Source organism: Nannospalax galili, unplaced genomic scaffold (assembly GCF_000622305.1).
Source record: "Nannospalax galili isolate Female #2095 unplaced genomic scaffold, S.galili_v1.0 scaffold475, whole genome shotgun sequence".
Classification (NCBI taxonomy): Eukaryota; Metazoa; Chordata; class Mammalia; order Rodentia; family Spalacidae; genus Nannospalax; species Nannospalax galili.
In genome coordinates, this window is record NW_008339435.1 from 3,105,049 (window position 1) to 3,123,755 (window position 18,707).

At 43.8% G+C, this 18,707-nt stretch overlaps 1 pseudogene; it reads right to left on the reverse strand.

Moving 5' to 3' along the window:
- Window positions 1-10,110: 10,110 nt before the first annotated feature.
- The window catches only part of LOC103734961, a 61,613-nt pseudogene continuing 53,016 nt past the window's right edge, over window positions 10,111-18,707 (reverse strand).

Genomic DNA, 18,707 nt, shown 5'->3' on the forward strand with positions numbered 1-18,707 from the left:
CTGATGTTCTTAATTTTCAAAAAAATCAGTTGGAATCCAGGTTTCAGAAGCATTGGGGATGACAGGAGCAGAGACCTGAGGTACGGGTAAGATGGAAAGATCCCATTACTGGGCAATGGAAAGGTCCAGATCCATTGCTAACCATGGGTCGAGGCTTTGGGTGTGTCTACCCTACAGGAGATTCAAACCCCATATGGGTGCCTGCAAAAACCTTAAGTGGGTAGACCAGGATCCAACTAACTAGCATGACGGTCCATGGACAATAGTTCATGAGAAAAAATTCCTCTCTTTATTTGTATCCATCTGAAGTGAAGGACCCAGTTCCTTGACTTCATTGCAGCTTCTTTGACAACTGGCTAATTTGCTAAAAGGTACATGGTCTCAGAAGTATTTCAACTTGTCCTACGCCATGACTTGCTTTGTTTCTCTTGATAATGCTTATGTTTAAGTGTCTTTACCAGATAATTCAGTGACAGAGGATCCTTGGAACTGCCACCATCCACCTCCTCATGATCATGGACTCCCCCAGGAATATACCCCCTCCAGTTGTCCATGCTTGGCTAACTGAGTTAGGCAGAGACTAAGACTGTCACAGGCTGGCATTAACCACTCAGCTGCCCTTAATCATGACGCATTTTTAGCCAAGGTTGGATAAGATGTCCCATGACAAGTACTCCTAAGACAGGAAATGCACATGGCCAGGTGCATGGTCCAATGATGGGCAAGGCTTGATCAGAGCTGACACAACCTAAGACAGGCAAAAATGCATAAGATTAGAGGAAGGAGATAGCCATCTCTCCTCAGGGAGCCACCTATGAGGTGGATAACCCATGAAATAAAGACAGTCCGGCCTTAAAATAAAAATAAAAAGGGGGATATGTGGGGACCTAAAAGCCCCACCTTGCATAGGTCTGAAAGGAAGTTACTGGGGGCACGACCTGGCTTGCTTTGAAAGTTTGAAGAATACTTCCGCACTGCTGAGGAGTGCATGATCAGCATGTGACCATCCTTAAGATACACCCTCGGGGAGAGGGGGGAGTTCCAGGTGCCTTTATAAGCTTTGGAACACTTGCAATAAATGAGTCCCAGCTTGACTAGGCTCCCCATTGTGTCTGAGTGTCCCCAGGTAATGGGGCAGTGTGGGCTGATGAACAGCATGCTTACTCATCCCCAATCCTCACCTCACCAGGGATCGCAGGTTCGAACCCCCGGCAAACGATTACAAAGGAATTCCTTCCACAACAGGGGAAGGCACTAACATTTATGAACATCTCCTCTGGTGTGTCAGTCAGGTCATCTTCTCACCAGGGACACACCTCACACTTCCAACATCCTTCCCTTCCCCTCTCTGGACAGTCTTGTGATAAAAGCCTTCTATGGAAGCCATGGCAGACTTCTGCAATCTCCGGTTTCATCTACCTCTTGCCGTATCTGTGCCCAAATAACCAGCTTTCCTCCTGTGCTCCAAGGCCAGCCTCTATACTTGGGCTCTGCATTCAACCTCCTTTCACCTACTCAGTGACATTTGTCCTGCAGTTCTTCCCTCTCAGGTTTGCATCAGCACTTTTCCCACCTTAGTGGATCATTCCATCAGCTCTTAAACACACTGCATACAGTATCACCCACATTGACCAACCAAACCCTGTATTGACTGACACCTCCGACTCCTCCTTTCCAGATCTGCTTTTATAGCGATTTCATGAACTGTCTATACTTACTGATTACACTTCCTTCTATTTACTCTTGAATTTGAACAGGCTAGCCCTCATCCCATTCACATCCTCTGAAAATATTCTGTTACACTCACTGTTGGCTTCTGTGCTGCACTCAGTCCAATACTCAATTCTCAATCCTCGTCTTGCTCAAATAGATGCCACTGATATGATTCACCTGAAACCCAGGAGTCTGTCTCCTGGCTGCTTCCTGCTTCACAGGCCACCTGGTCACCTTTTCATTGTGGATCACACCCTGTTCAAGTCCCCAGGGTTCCAAACTCTGTTCTTTTTCCTCTCTCTAAATATGAACCTCTCCCTTAACTTCAGGGAGAAAAAGATGAATTTTATATAGCTTATAAATTGTGCATGTGTGTATATTGTGTCAAATTTAGCAATCGAGTAGGACTTCCACTTCTCTTCTAGTCCATGCCCCTTCATACTTGCCTTGTGCAACTCTATTCTTCCCATTCATGGCTCAGGTTCAAAACTTGGACTCACCCTTGATGAATCTTTTCCCTTCCAATTCTGCATGGAATTCATCAGCAAATAATCTCTTCCACCTTCACATACATCCAGGGTCACCATCATCCCTGCTGCCACCTTGACCCAGGTCACCACCAACTCTCTCCGGAATCAAAGCTGCTAACTGGTCTTTTTTTTTTTTTTTTTTTTTTTTTAGAAAGGGTCCCCCTGTAGCCCCAGCTGTCCTGGAACTCACTATGTAGACCAGGCCAACCTTGAACTCACAGAGATCCACCTGCCTCTGCTTCCGAAGTGCTGGGATTCAAGGCGTGTGCCACCACATCCAGCTGGTCTGACTTTTTACTTGTATTTGCAGCATGGTAGCCAGAGAGACCTGCTGATATACCGGTCAGAGTGTGCCACTCCCTCTCATCTACTCAAAACAGATGCTGTGCCTTTTTGATGGCCTGTAAGCTCTTACTACATTCCTATTTCCTCCTCCAGCCTCACCCTTACCCCTCTCTGCCTCTTACTCTTTGTTCCACACACCTCTTGGCTGTCCTAGAACCTACCCCACCATGTTCAACTTCCAATTAGATCCTTAGATTTCTGTGCAAATTTCACTTTTTCAATGAGGCCATAACCTGTTTCAGATTGCCTTTTCCCTCATCCATTTCCTGCCTCTTGTTCCCACAGTACTTACCACTGTCTGGTATCCTATGGCCTTTACCCTTCATTTGCTGTCTAGGATATACACTCTTTCTCATTGCTGTATCCCAAATATATCCACGAGTGCCTGGTATAGCACAGGGACTCAGAGATGGTCACTGAATGAATGAATGAATTAGTAGTGACGGTTAAGAACTTAACACCCTACTCTATGTTTTTAAATTATGCTAGTAATTACAGGAACAGGGAGGAAATTGGCTGTGAGTATTTCTTTTCTGTTCCCATTAGACTCTCTAATGAGCCAGCATGGTTGTGTTATTATTTCAAAAGCAACAGCTTTCTCGTGTTTAACAATGTGCCAAATGCTGTTGCTGTTTGTTTTCATTCCTCTTTCCCTAATGGGTGAGGGGATTTGCTTGCTGCTTGCTGACTTCCCCTCCTCATCACCATGGGGACGCTAGTTTTCTCTTGGGCTCTATGCTTCTCCTCAGATTCAGTCCATATTCCATTAATAAAAATCTTTGAGCACTGGAGCTAGAGAGATGATGGTTTAGCGGTTAATAGCACTAGCTGCTCTTGCAGAGGACCCAGGTTTGATGCCCAGCACCCACATGGAGACTAATAATTGTCTGTAACTCCAGTTCTAGGGGATCTGACGCCCTCTTCTGACCTCTATGGGCATTGCACGACCCGGGTACACTTAACACACATGCAGGCAATACATTCATACACATAAAATAAAAATAATAAATAAAATACTTTAAAAAATCTTTCAGCACCTACTGTGCACTGTGTGTATGAGCACCCACTATGTGCTTTATGTATGGTTCTCTATCTGAAGTACAAGTTTGTGGTATACCTCAAACATATGCAACACATTCATGCCACAATCCTAGTTATCTCCAGGCCTAGGAATTTTAGTGACCAGTTGTCCCCACTGATAAAGATGGCACCTCCCTGCCAAGAAGTCCTTGATATAGTATGTGTGATGGTTCCCAGACTTTATATCTGGGCATTTCCAGGAAGGATTAACTGAGGGAGAAGACAACCTCCTATTCCAGAATGAGCAGCACCTTCCGGCAGGCAGCTCAGATACAAATGTCCTAATGGGGATGGAGAGATGACTCAGAGGTTAAGTGCATATATTGCTCTTGCAGAGGACCCGAGTTCAGTTCCCAACACCATGTCAGGCAGTTCACAACTGTCTGTAACTCCATCTCCATGGGATCTGATACCCTCTTCTATCCTCCATGGGCATTGGTACACACATGTACAGACAGACAGACAGACAGACAACAGACAAACATAATTAAAAATAAAACTAAAGAGGTCCTAGGAAAATTCAACATTGCTTCTTTACCTGTCTTCACTTCTTGCTAGTGAGTATGTCTAGCCTATTATTTTTCCTTCGGTCATTTGCTGACATCGGAGTCCAACTTCTTCAGGCTTCTAATGTGGGCTAAAGGCCAGTGGCTCTCCAGGAATCCTCCAGGCCTTCTAAGCACAGGAACACACAGGAACTCTAACTGATGAAGGAAAACATGGGCACCCAGTCATGGTGCCAGAGCACACTTTCCCCAAAGGCATCCTTGGAGTGTCTGGGGTCTGGGAGCCCTTCCCTGAGAGTGAGGCTATCCAGAAGAAGACCCACTATGAGGTTCCGTCCTCCTCAGGCCACAGTCAGAGATGAGTCTTTCCTTTGGTTCTTCCAAGTGGCTTCACATCCTCACTGATCAGTTTTGCCAGTGCTTTCAGTCCTAACGTTTTGGCAGCCAAACAGCATGCTGTTCTACGGGAGAGTGGGGAATGATCTGATATTAACAGCCTCTCAGTTCTCTGGAGTTCTGCGCAGGATACGAGGTTGATACTGAGACATGTCTTCTGGCATCCTGGTTTTTGTCCTGGATAGGAGAAGCCTCTGTCTTGGGAGTTGTACCCGGAGTCAAATGCATAGGAGCTCTAATTGATAATCATAGGAGCTCTAATTGATAATGATGTCATTCAGTACCTGTTGCTCAACTCTGGTGCAGCATGGTGTGTCACCTTGAATTTGCTTTCTTAGAAATGATACCATTCAGTTCCCAGGACAATGTGTCTCCATCGCTCTTCATCACCTTGAAATGACACTTGAATCTCAAGGGCTGCACTCCTTCCACTATAAATGGACATTATTTCAGAATCTGTGCTAGCTGGAGGGGAGTAGGGGTGACTGACCAGAAGAACTGCTTAGATAAAAGACAAATAATTAGCACATCGCCCTACCACCAGCAGGAATGCAATGGAGTCTTGCATAATGCAGTGTGAGGCAGATCCATTTTCTTGCTCCTCATGCTCTCATTTGAGATTCCGGAGTTGTCATAAATTAGTACAGTATTCACAACAACTGCTCACAGCAGTTAAGGAACATTTTGCAATATGAAGCAGTTTGTGTGTGTGTGTGTGTGTGTGTGTGTGTGTGTGTGCATGCACGCACATGCATGTAACCAGCTTCCCAGCCTCAGCACTATTGACATTTCAGACTGGTTAATTCTTACAGAGCTGATCTGTGCCGACCTATCCTGGGTCTCTTTTTACTCGATATCAGAAGCAAGTTGCATCAGCCACTCAGATCTTAGCAAATTCTTCTGCAGAGTAAAATCACCCCCTGAGTTGAGAACCACTTACATGCATGACACAAGTGCATGACACACTACAATGTGCATGACATAATGTACTTGAGAGGGATACTGTTTCTTCACATTTGCAACCACGTGAATATAACACACTAGAATTGCCTGAATGAAATTGTGGCCTGGTTTGGGTTTTGTTTCCTTTTCTGGGGACACTTCCATTATATAGCCCAGGTTGGTCTGGAACACTCAATACACCTGCCCCAGCCTCCCAAGTGCTGTGATTACAAGTGTGCACCTCCAAGCTTGGCTGTGAACAAAGATTTATTTACATAATATTGATCCTCAAATGTTATATCCATCAATTATAATTGTATTTGACCCTTAAATTCAATAGATACTTCTAATGTATCTATAATATAACTATAGCTAAATCTATAAAAGTATCTATTACATATTAAATTTTACAGAGGCTGGAGAGATGGGCAGTAGGTAAGGACTTTTGTTGCATAAGCATGAGGCCATGAGTTTAAATTATAGCAAAGGTGGAGGCAGAGGACTGCTAGGGCTTGTTGGCTACCAGCCCAGCTCCAGGTTCGGTGAGAGATTCTGGTTCCAGGGAATAAAGTAGAGAGTATAGAGCAGGAAACTGGACAGCCTCCTCTGGCCTTCCCATGCACACACATGGACACACACACGCACATATACCACACACATACACATACATACACACAACCATTATGGTGGTAGTTTATTAAAAATAACAAATAAATATGTAACAACTTAGAGTTAGTGCATATTTTGTTTTATTACTCATCCCAACATTGGGCACAAGAATGATTTAATTTAGTACCCTTTAAAATTTGACTGAATTTCAGTCACATAAAAACTTCTATTTTATACATAGTTTGCTTTGTGCTCATGTGTGTTCATGTGTTGTGTGGGTGTATATTCATGTGTGTGCAAGCGCATGTGAGCATGTATGCATGTGCACAAGTGTACATGTGATGGCCAGAGAACAATCCTGAGTGTCATTCCTCAGATGATATCTATCTTGTTTTTGGACAGGGCCTCTCATTGGTCTGGAGGTTGCCAAGTAGGCTAGGCTGGCTGGCCAGGGGTCTGCCTTTCTCTAGGAATCCATCTGTCTCCCCTTCCTCAGTACTGGGAGTATAAGCAAGCTACCATACCCAGCTTTTAAAATGAATTCAGGGAAAAGAGTTCAGGTTGCCATTATGAGATGAGTGCTTTACCTATTGAGCCATCTCAATTTTGGTATATCTGTCAGTGTAAGAAGTTATAATGTATTTTATTGAATAGTTTATCAGCTTGGTTTATCATGTACGGTCCTTGGGCCTCCACTTATCTTTTTGCCAGATGTATGGCACCCAAGAGGACCATGCTGATCTCATCCCCTTTGCCTGAGGTCTCGGTCCAGGGCCGAGATGGCACACGGGAGCTCTATACTACAAATGGAGGCAGTAATGGAGGTGTGACTTGCTGAGGTAGGCCACAGATTGATCCTGGGCAAAATGATTAAATAGGCAAAGGCGATTATTCATGCACAGCGTCCCTCCCCAGTCCATCTTTGATTCCGGGCTCCTCATGTCCTTCCCTAGTCTATGCTTAGGATCTAGCTCCAAAACACAACCTGATTAATCTTCTACTCTTGGCATTGGGCACTGTGGATGTGGAACAGTTCCTGCTCATTTTGCTGGGCATGACAGCACACACCTGTGACCCAGCATCTGCACAGGGTTTTACATTGGGCATTGTGGTGAGCATGGTGACTTTTGTAATGCCAGCACTTGGGAGGCTGAGGCAGGAAGATCGCCATGAACTCAAGGTCAGCCTTGCCAACATAGTGAACTGAATGCCAGGCTGGGCTACATATTGTATTTGGCCCAGTTTTGAGTCCCTTTCTCCACTAAATAGAATAAAAAACAGCTACTTCTGGAAGGCTGGTCCTTATCAGTCACCACTTCTGTCTCCTCTTTTGTTCCTTAAATAGGCAAAGGTCTATGAAAGGAGACGGACTCCCATTTGTGAGTCATTATTATTTTCTTATTTTTATTTTATGTGAATGAGTGTTGTGCTTGCATGTGTTTATTAAGCTCCATATTCATGTTTTCAGAATCTTGCATTCTGCTGTCCTAAACAACAATTAATATAATTTAAATACAATTAGTGTAATTTAAATCAACAGAGATTTATGAAGTTCCTATTACCTGACAGGCAGGGATCTGTCTTCACATGACTCAGCAATCCAGAAAACCATGGTGTGTCCCTGAAGGAACTCACACCCAAGTAGAGGCAAGTAAGGAATTCTTTCATGTTGGGCTAAAGCAGCAACAAAGGGTTTGCAGAAAGCACTATGGCAACAGAGGAGGGAAGAAATTGGTTTTTTGGAGGGAATGCAGGTGCTATCTCTGCTGAGTCTTGCAGGGTATGTAGACCCCCTCAGAAGGAGGTAAGGGAAGACAGGCAGAGGAATCAGCCTTGCAATGCACCATTGACAGGACACAGTGACTAACTCAGAGATAGCACAAGGGAGGTGCTCTGTGAGTTCTTTCCTTCTGTCCATCTTGTCACTGGTCTGAGGGGGATGCTAGTGTAGAGAGCTGAAATCACAGAAGGCCTGGAATCCTGCAATGACATCCTCCTCTCTCTGGAGATTTCTTATAATCAAGAGCATCATAATATCTGTAACTATATTTACAATCTGTAAGTATATTTACAATTCTAGAAAGAGAAGCCCATGGAGGAAGCTGATATGTGCAGATGACTACAGATATTTCACCATGATTATTGCAGGATGTGAGGATACCATATGGCTGGAGATGGGACCAAAAGTATGGGCAGAGGCCACCTCTCAGGGACACTTGTTCATTTTGCTGGTCTATGGAATCTTTGGGGTCCATTAGTGGGAGGGTTAACTTTTCCTGAGTAAAAGGCAGAAAGCCCTATATTGCAGAGCATGGAACCATCAGGACAGTGTAATGAGCTCAACACTACATACTCAGAGCGCCGGCTGTGGTGGCAGATACCTCGAAGCCTGAACCTTCCAAGTGCTTTGAGAAACTCATTTGAACCTCAGTCATCCAGAAGAGAAGGCCTGTCTTCAGGGTGTCCTATCGTTTGAATGTGCCCTCCAAAATTCAGGTTGAGATCTTGTCAATGTTACAGTATTAGGAAGCAGGCCTTTAAAAGTCACGAGGGATTTTTCCCTCCAGGGTGGATTCACAGCATGATCATGGGAGTGGGTTAATTATGGAGGCAGTGGGTTCCTGAAGAAGAGAATTTGGGAGACTGTCTCCAGTGGGCATGCTTGCTCTATGCCATGTTAGGATATAGCACATCAGACATTGCCCAGCACTGGTGTCTTCTTCTTGGCCTTCCCAGCCTCCAAATCTGTGAGAAATCAATGTTCTCTTTCCTTTATAAATTATCCAGTCTGTGCTATTCAGTTACAGTAGTAGAAAATGAACTAATCCAGGTAGTTATGCAGTATATGGAGTGTTCCTCTTATGACCTGCACTCTGCTTGTTGTTCTACAAATTCTGAACCCTAGCAAGGTGCCAGGATTGTGTTGGAATCAGGTACAAGGTTGTAGTGAGCCATTTCTGGCATTAAGGTAACCCAGCAAGGTCAACTCATCAGACGGTAAATGTTCAGGTAATGTGCATAATATTAAGTAGAGAAAGAGAGCCACACTGCTGAGTACTTTGTTGGTTGTTTGTTCTTGAAGAGTCTCCCCATGTAGCCCAGGCTTGCTTAGAAGTTGCTACATAGCCCAGGCTGACCTCCAATTTGAAGCAATCCTGCTGCACCAGCCTTCCAAGTGCTGGTATTACAAGTGTGTGACACCATGCCTAGAGCAAAGGGCACTTCCTCCCACTGACAATGGATAAAAAGTCCAGTGATTGCAAAAGCTCATGAATTGGTAACTCAGTTGGCACAGGGAGCCATTTCCTCTGTACCTATTTCCTATAACTTGTTGCACACAAATTCTTTCTTCAGCTTCATGTCTCAGCTCCTCCAAGGGGCCAGCCTGCAGGGAGCCAGCATCCCCCAGCTTCCTTCCAGGCCCCCATATTGACCCAGCCATGAGGATTACTTCTTAAGGACACTTTCCCAGCACATCCCTAAGGTAGACTTGGCATCTGTCCCCAGTCCTGGGGACTCCTGTCCCCTTAGTATTGCTGATAGCTAATCTCAGGCAGGCTTTCCAAAGAGCAACCTCACACCCTTGCTAAGAGCAGCAGCAAGCCCATGCCTAATCAACCTTCATCTGAAACAAATCCCTTCTTGAAGGGCCAGAATTAATTCTCCACGCTCAGCCTTAAACCATAACCTTTTGTGATGGATTCTAGATGTTTCTTGGAATTGTACTTATCCCAGCACTCTGTAGTTCCATGGCACAATTCATCAGACAGACCCTTTTCATATCCTGGTGCCCCACACTTCAATGCTACGAGACCCAGTGACCATCTTCAGGAATCCCAGCAGCCCCTTCCCCAACATTCAAAGGCATTCTTCACCCCGCCCCACCTTGGGCGTGCAGGAGGATGAGGTTAAACACTGAACCGGCTTCAAGGGGTTTTTTAACAGGACAACATGAACTCATTAAAGTGTACCCATCGCAATGGCATAGCTCAATAAATGATCTCAGGATGACTGAATGTGTAACTACCACCAAAGGTACTGACAGGAACAATGTCATCCTCATCAAAGGCCTCATCATGCCGTTCTCCGTCACTCACCTTCTCAAAAGTAGCTTCTAACACCATGGAAGTATTTGAGCCAGAGAAGCACCAAAACTCATAAACAGGGAGAAAACTCAATCTTATTTGTCTTTTGAAAAGTTCTTCCTGGCTTGTAAGAGGTTCACTAGCAAGGAAGCAAATTGGGAATCCGTTACAGAGATAGTGGTGGCTGACATCAGAGAGTGGCCTGGGGGCGAGGGGTGAGTGGGGAAGACAGGGATGAGAGCAGGGGTTTGGGAGGCCAACCTGTCCACTGTCTCAGTTGTGCTTTCTTTTCTGGCCTGCAGAGTGATTGAATGACCTTAAAAGCCTCTTACCCCCAGAGCTGAAAGTCTTTTATTCAAACCAGTCATCCGGAAAGCAAGCCTCCCACTGGTGCTTAATTCACTCAAGGAAAGATTAGAAGAACCTGGTTACCAAGCTTTGAAAAGTTGCTCATAAAATTCAGCAGGAGCCTGCAATCCTCAGAGACTTCTATTTTTACCAAACACACACACAGAAAAGTAGAGAATTTTTAAATGAATTAGACATGAGATTGATCTTTCTATAAAAAAAGCAAAGAAATGATGATGTTGAGTTTGAACTCCCCCTTCATCTCCAGTTTCTCTAAGCTGCCTCATCGTCATGGCTCATGCCAGGCTTGTGCTTTGACCCAGGACCAGCCCACGCTGCAGCCTGTGACCAGAGATACACTGTGGCCTCTTCAAAATGATGAGCATGGTCTTGTTCACAGACCTAACCAGGGCCTGCTGGTACTCTAAGGGGAGCTGGTCAAGATAGGTCCCCCCAATCCCAGCTGAGTAAAGAGCTATGTACACTGTGAGTGTACACTAGTGGCTTAAAACAACATGCTCAGGCAAGGTTAGGGTGACCAACGGTAGGCCCCCAGCTGGTACTACAGAGCTCTGAAGTCTGCAGATGTTTTAAACCTGTCCTGTTCTATATTCAACAAGCTGTGCTCTCCTTCACAGCCCTGTCAGCTGCCTGGCACCCTCACTTCTGCCAGGGGCATTCAAGGACTCTGTGTCCTTGAATCTTTTGAAGAGGAAGAAGAAGAATCTTTTGAGCTTTGAATACACAGGATCTGTGTTGTTCTTTTTTAAGAAATGTTTTATTTGGGGGCTGGAGTGGTGGCTCAGTGGTTAAGAGCACTGGCTGCTCTTGCAGAGTATCCAGGTTTTATACCTAGCACCCACATGGTGGCTAACAACTGTCCTTAACTTCAGTTCCAGGGAATCCAAAGCCCTCTTCTGCCATCTGTGGGCATTACACAGCCCTGGTGCACTTACAAACATGCAACCAATACATTCAAACACATAAAATATTTGTGTTAAATATTTTACTATTTTTATTTTATTTAATTTATTTATTTATTTATTTATTTGAGACAGGGTCTCCCTGTAGCCCCAGCTGGCCTTGAACTCACTGTGTAGACCAGGCTGGCCTTGAACTCACAGAGATCCGCCTGCCTCTGCTTCCCAAGTGCTGGGATTAAAGGCGTGTGCTAGCAAATCTGGCCTTTATTATTTTTATTTTATGTGTATGAGCATATAGCCCTCATGTGTGTAAGTGTACCTGTGTCGTGCAGTGCCCGAGGAGGTCAGAAGAAGGCATTGCATCCTCTGGAACTAGATAGAGTTAAGGATGGTTGTTAGCCACTCTGTGGGTGCTGGAAATCGAACCCAGGTCCACTGAAAGAGTAGCCAGTGCTCTTAACAACTGAGGCATCTCTCCAGCCCTTGATTGTGGTTCTTAAGCAGTGTTCTGTGGAACCCTGAAGGTTCCATGAAGAAACCAGAGCCACTGAGCAAACCAAGTCCTTATATACCTCAACCAGGTATGTAGGGACTTGCACAGTGTTCACAGCACCACAAAGTTCAAAAATCAAAAGTTAAATCATCACTAGTTAAAGACCGTCAGTAATTTATGTATAGTTTATTTACCAAGTAGAAAGAAATAAACCTTTAAAAGTCTCTTTTTTTTCCTTCTTCAAAAGATAGAGACAACAAGTTCTAATCTCAATGAGGTCAGAGAGCAAAAGAAGAAAGTAGGCTTCTGTAGACTAACAGGCAGTGATGGGGCTTTTGATTAGAAGAAGTGGGCATTCTTGTCATCCTCAGCCAGTTGCCCATGCAAAAACCCAGAGAAGACAGGTGTCGTGACTGTTCATGAACAGGTGGGTTTTTAAACATTGGCAATGTGCTGGTTAATTTTAACTGTCAATTGATACAACCTAGATTCACCTGGGAAGAGTCTTTTTTTAAAAAAGACATCTTTATTTTATGTGTATGAGTGTTTTCCCTGCATGTAAGTGTATCACATGCATGCAGCATCCAAAGAGACCAGAAGAAGGCATTGGCTCTCCCCAGAACTGGAGTTACAGATGGTTTGAGCCACCATGTAGATGCCAGGAACTGAATCCAGGTCAGCAAGTACTCTTAACAGTTGAACCATGTCTCCAACCCCTGGAAGAGTCTTAATTGAGGAATTATCTAGATCAGGTTGGCTTGTGGGCATGTCTATGGGGGTTGTCTTGATGGTCAATTGACCCAGCCCACTGTGGGTGGCACCATTCCCTAGGCTGGGCTCTGAAGTGTATAAGAGTGAAGAAAGCTAGCTGACCATAAGCAGCAAGTAAGCAAGGATCCATGCATTGTTTCTCTCTGCTCTTGACTATGATTGCAGTGCTTTAAGTTCCTTGCAATATATATATATACTCGATTATTTCCCACAATAGTAGACTGAAACAAAGACTATTTGCAGGCCAAATAAACCCTTTCCTCTCTGATGTTGATTTTTGTTGGGATGTTTTATGACAACAGTAAGAAATATAGCTAGGACAGCAATGGATTCAAATTTTTAGGAATTAAAAATATCTGTGGACTACAGACTTCTGGTTTCAATTCACCAAGGGAAGAGACACAGAATGCCAAGAGAAGGCTTTTGAGGGCCTGAGGCTTCAAGGGATGAAAAAGATCCAGGTGACCGGGAACAAAGAAACTAGGAAGAACTGAGAGTTTCAGGTCCCAGAGTGATAAGACCTGAGTTACTGCAGAGTATTGGGCAGCATTTAGGAGGAGTGCCTTTGAGAATAGGATCTAAGATATCACATGACAGAACTCAGTGGCATGGGGAGGAACCCACCACAGAGCTTGGTCCTACCTGCTGCCAGCAGATCCGCCTACTAGGGAAGGTCGAGTACCTGGGTGAGGAGCAGCGTCCACATCAGCCTCCAAGAGGGAGCAAGGCCCTCACCTATTTTCTGTGCCAAGCCTGTCACCCTGTCCACATGAAGGAGAGAGAATTCTAGAAAATTAGGTGCAATAGACTTCCTCCAGCCAGAGGTAATTTTATTTAAAAATAATAAAAATGTGTCAATGCTTTTGACTCCAGTACCTTAACACAGTGGCTCTTAACGTGTAAGTCGTGGGGCCCTGAGGGGCCCTGAGACTCTCAGAAGGCTTTTAAGGTAAAGCAGTCTCTCATCGGAACCTGAAGATGCTATTTGCCTCTTGGGCCATGCTGACATTTGTGTAACAGCAAAGGCAATGGAGAGGAACACGGAGGCTTGTTCCTGTGACTCAGACCCTGTACTGTGCTGGGTGCCATCAGTACACTCAACAAGCTAGGAATGTTCTCCATGAAGCAAGAAGGATTACTCATCCTCTTAACCTTGAATCTCTGTATTGTAATATCTCCTGTGATGCACTGGAAAGCCTTCTGCTACAGGCTAAAGCATGGAGGTTGCTTTATGGGAGGGGTTTTGAGCTGTGAGCTGCACAGGTTTGTTTTTTGTTTCTTTTGTTGTTGTTTTCCTTTTTTTTTTTGGTCTTTTTGAGACAGGGTCTCCCCGTAGCCCCAGCTGGCCTGGAACTCCCTATGTAGACCAGGCTGGCCTTGAACCCACAGAGATCCACCTGCCTCTGCCTCCCGAGTGCTGGGATTAAAGGCGTGCACTACCACGCCCAGCTTTGTTTTCCTTTTTTAATGGAATGCCGTTCTCCCCTAAAAGAATCACTGGCAGACAAAATGTGATTATTCAGACTCAGATACCTGGCAGATTTCTTTAAAATGAATAAATGAGCCTGTCATATCAAAGACCTCTACGAACAGCATTTGTTGCCAATGATAGAATTGAACTTTCAAGCAAAATTTAAAATTTTTGGAAAATTTTCCAGCCACTACTATAAGTTCAACAGTCTCCTGGTACTTTAAGTCTCCTCTGATTACACTGGTGGTGAAATTAATGAATGTTTTTTTTATGTCATATGAAGAGATTCTCAACATTTGGAAGGTCTACCCAAGGTTTTGAAACAATATTTTCCAAATGACCAATGCGTGATATTTAAAGTCGTGCATGAATAAAAGCTGTCACAGAACCATAAATACACTAAGGAATTGTTTGACATAACAGAAAATGAAAGTGCATTGTTGAACTATGAGTTGAAATTCCAACTGTAATTTTTTAACTACTTCTTTAAAAAAAATTTTATTTATTATTTTTATTTTATGTATATGAGTGTATTGCCTGCATGTATGTAAGCGCACCGTGTTGTGCAATGCCTGAGGAGGTCAAAAGAGGGCATCAGATCCCCTGGAAGTGGAGTTATGAACAGTTGTTAGTTGCCATGTAGGTGCTGGATAATTACTTCTTGAATACCTGTGGTATCAAAGAGCATCCATAATTTTATGAAAGATGACAAAATACTCCTGTTTTTCTTCTAGCTGCACATGAATGGGTGTAGATTTCCTTTATATTCTTCAACCAAAACAACTTATCACAACAGATGGGATGTAATTAGACAGATGTTAAAGAGACAGAAAAGTTTAAAATAATGTCACTCTTCTCACTTGGTATTTTTGTTTGGGAGAATGCAGTTATTTCTAATGTATTAAATGTAAATGCATTTAAAGTATTTAAATGCAATTTTTTATTTTTTAAAAAAATTTATTTATTATTTTTATTTTTTATGTGTATGAGTGTATTGCTTGCATGTATGGAAGTGCATCCATTTCATGCAGTGCTTGTGGAAGTCAGAGGAGGGTGTCAGATTCCCCTGTAACTTGAATTATGGACAGCCTTATGGGAGTTGGGAACAAAACCTGAGTCCTCTGCAAGAGCAGCCAGTGCTCTTAACTGCTGAACCATCTCTCTTGCCCCAAATGTATTAAAATTTATTAGGTTTATCATTTTTCTTATAATGAGTTACCTTTGGCCTTAAAATTGTATTTATTACTATTGTTGCATGTGTATGTGTGTGCATGATGTGTATGTGAGTGCTGGTGTACATGTACCATGCCATACATGTGGAGGTCAGAGGGCAACTGTTAGGAATCAGTTCTCTTCTTCCACGGTGGGATACATAGACCAAACTTGGGTGGTCAGTTTTGCAAAGCAAGAGCTTACACCAACTTTTACCAGCCCATCCCTGAGTTTTGACTTGGGTATAATAAACAACCACAACCAACACAGATAGCTCTTGGAGGTTCTCAGTTTCTCACACATGAAAGTAAAAAACTATAATCCCAGCCCTTGGGTAAAGCAGGATGATCCAGAGTTTGTGCACAGCCTGGGCTACATAGTGTATTGCAGGCTAGCTTGGGTTACATAGAGAGATCCTGTCTCCAAAAACAGAAATGTCACATGAGTAAGAATTTGGGGAATGCTTTGATCTAGAGCAAATCCTATATAGAGAGGCGGAGAAGAGCTCAGACACCAATAAAAGGGGAAAGGATGGGGGTTGTTGGGTCCTGGATAGGGAAGGGTTCAAGAGGACGCTAAGATGGAGTTTATTACCATTATTATGTCATAGACAGACAAACAGGCAACAACATGGCAGGGGCTCCAAGGAGATATTCAGGTACTAACACCAGAGACAGACAGCATGAACAGGTCTCTGAAGAGAGGAATCAGAGTTCACATGGTAGAAACGGGGGTCTTTTCTTATAGCTCTCTGAGGACTGGGGAGATTTCACAGCAAGAGCCTACAGCCTGGCTCTCTGGTTCCTGAGAAAGAGGTAGAGGAGGGACGGAGAGCGAGAAGTGTGGCTTTGATGTAAACCCACTTCCTATGTGACTATCCCAGCTAGGATGTCTATTAGCTAGGGGTAATGTCTCCATAGAGTGCCTATCAGGGTGTCTGTGAAAGGAAACTACTGCAGATATTGTGACCTAATCAGAGGCTGGATTCAAACACTTCATTTTTGACAGGGGGCAGTAGGCGTTATGATTTGCAACTTAAAATTCATTTTTGTGTATGTTATATTTCATTCCCTTCTTCTCTGGAAGGTCAGTAGACTCTGCCTTTCACATACAAGGAGCCAAGATTGAGGGCAGAAATGCTTGGTCTCTGATCCAGCTCTAAGCAAACCTGTCAGAATTTGAACCCAGGTCCTCAGACTTCAAACCCAGAATGCCTTCTTCTCATATGCACTTTACCTCTGGATCTTATGTGGCCTCTGGTCCCTCCTTCTTTTTCTTTCCCCGGGATTGGTCTCGTGCATAATGTAAGGCTTAAAAGAGGAATTTAAATTTATTTTCCAAATTGAAACATTTCTGTAATTGACCAGGGCAGCTCCACCCACAACCAGCAGCCCTATCTGCCTGGTGACCTGTCTCCTCCTGTGACATAGTGACCAAGGACGACTGGATCTTTCAGGAGCCATCCATAGAATATTCTGGACCAGTCAGCTTTTCTCTTTCAGGAGTTTGAACTGAGACACCGGCTATTGTCCATTTGGTGAAACTGAAGAAACAGTGACTTAGGGGTTCAGGTGGCTGTTTAGGGGGCCACATGTAAAATGATGCAACAGAGGAAAGTGGGTGGTGAGTGAGAATAACCAAAAAGAAGTGGCTACAAGAAGACAGAGAAGGTTCCTGATGGAACAGTACTCATAGGTCTGACTGTACCGCTTTTCCTGATTTTCACACCCCTAAGGAGGCCCAGGATGCTACTGCAGGTACCTCCCCTTCCCCAGCTTTTACTAGTGTCACCCTCCAGTCCTGGAAGCTATAGGGCTGGGGCTTCCAGTGATACTGGATGGACCATTTTCTCACTCTGGTTTGTTTTTGCATCCTGAAATAGAGTTGTGAGAGGAAGCCACAGGGTAGGCATCTGACTGATGCACAGTCTGGTGGTTTGGGGCCTTTCAGAACCTGTCCCACCTGCAGCAGGGTTAAGGAGAACTGGGAGTATCTCCTCTACATCTGAGTGCCAGTTCCTCCCTGTTCCTTGTGAAGCACATTTTCCTTTCACTCAAAGTAAGATGCACAGTAATCAAACACACCCTCAATTCTGTGAAAACCATTTTAAACAGGATTTAGGATCAGATGGATGGATTTCATTTCATAGGACTTATTGGTGAAAAGAGCTTTTCTCTAGCTCAGAAAGCAAATCTCTGTTTCCTATATTTATCCAAAGCTTTAGAATCTCCCCTTGTGAAGTACCAGAGAGCTTAAAGAACTCTGGCTTTAGAAAAACGTGGGGCCAAAAGCACAGCCTGTGGTGGAAAGACAGAAGGATAATCTGTGTGTCCTATGTTCTCTTAGCAAGTGCCAAGTCTGCCCTGCCCAAGTCCTGACCATCCTCTGGCTTTGCTACTTTCTACTTCTAAACTACTCTCCTCTGGCAAACCTCCACCAAGACAACAGACGGTTGGGTACACACATTTCTCACTGCACTCTTTATTCTTTTTCTAAAGAATTTTATTTTTATTTATGTGTATGCATCTGTGTGTGACCCTGGAGGCCAGAAAATGGTGCCAGATCCCCTGGAGCTAGAGCTACAGGTGTTTGTGAGCTACCCCACATGGGTGCTGGGAGCCAAATTCGGGTTCTCTGCAAGCATCAAGTGCTCTTAACTGCTGAACCATCTCCCCAGCACCACCACCATCCCTGTTCTCTTCTTTCTAAGCATTTCAATAATAATCATATGAAGTCTTTGCATGGAGTTATTATGGAGAGGCCAGCTCAGCAAAGCTACAGTAAAACGGACGCTGCCATCTTCAGCTGGCAGGAACGTAAATTGGTGCATCTTTTCTGCAGGGCAACTTGGCAGCGGGTATCAAGAGCTTGAAAAGGGTTCATACATTTTGATACCATAATTTTTAAAGGATTTTATTCATAGGTAACAGTAATAAACCATAATTCTTACTTTTACTAACAAACAATCGGAAGCAACCTCAAAAATGTCAAACAACAAATAATTAAAGAAACCATCATTGCAATCCAACACGTGTCACTAAAAATCTTACTACTGAAGACTATGTAAGGATTTGAAAAATTGTTTATAATAAATTTGTAAAGTTTTTAAAATTCAGGATTTAAGAATCATTTAAGTGCATCTGGCTATGGTGGTACGAGCCTATAATTCCTGCACTCAGGAGGCTGAGGTAGGAGCACAACAAATTCAAGACCAGCCTGAACTATGCAGCAAGCCCCTGTCTCAAAAACATCAAAATAAAGAAATACATTGTATTAATTACTT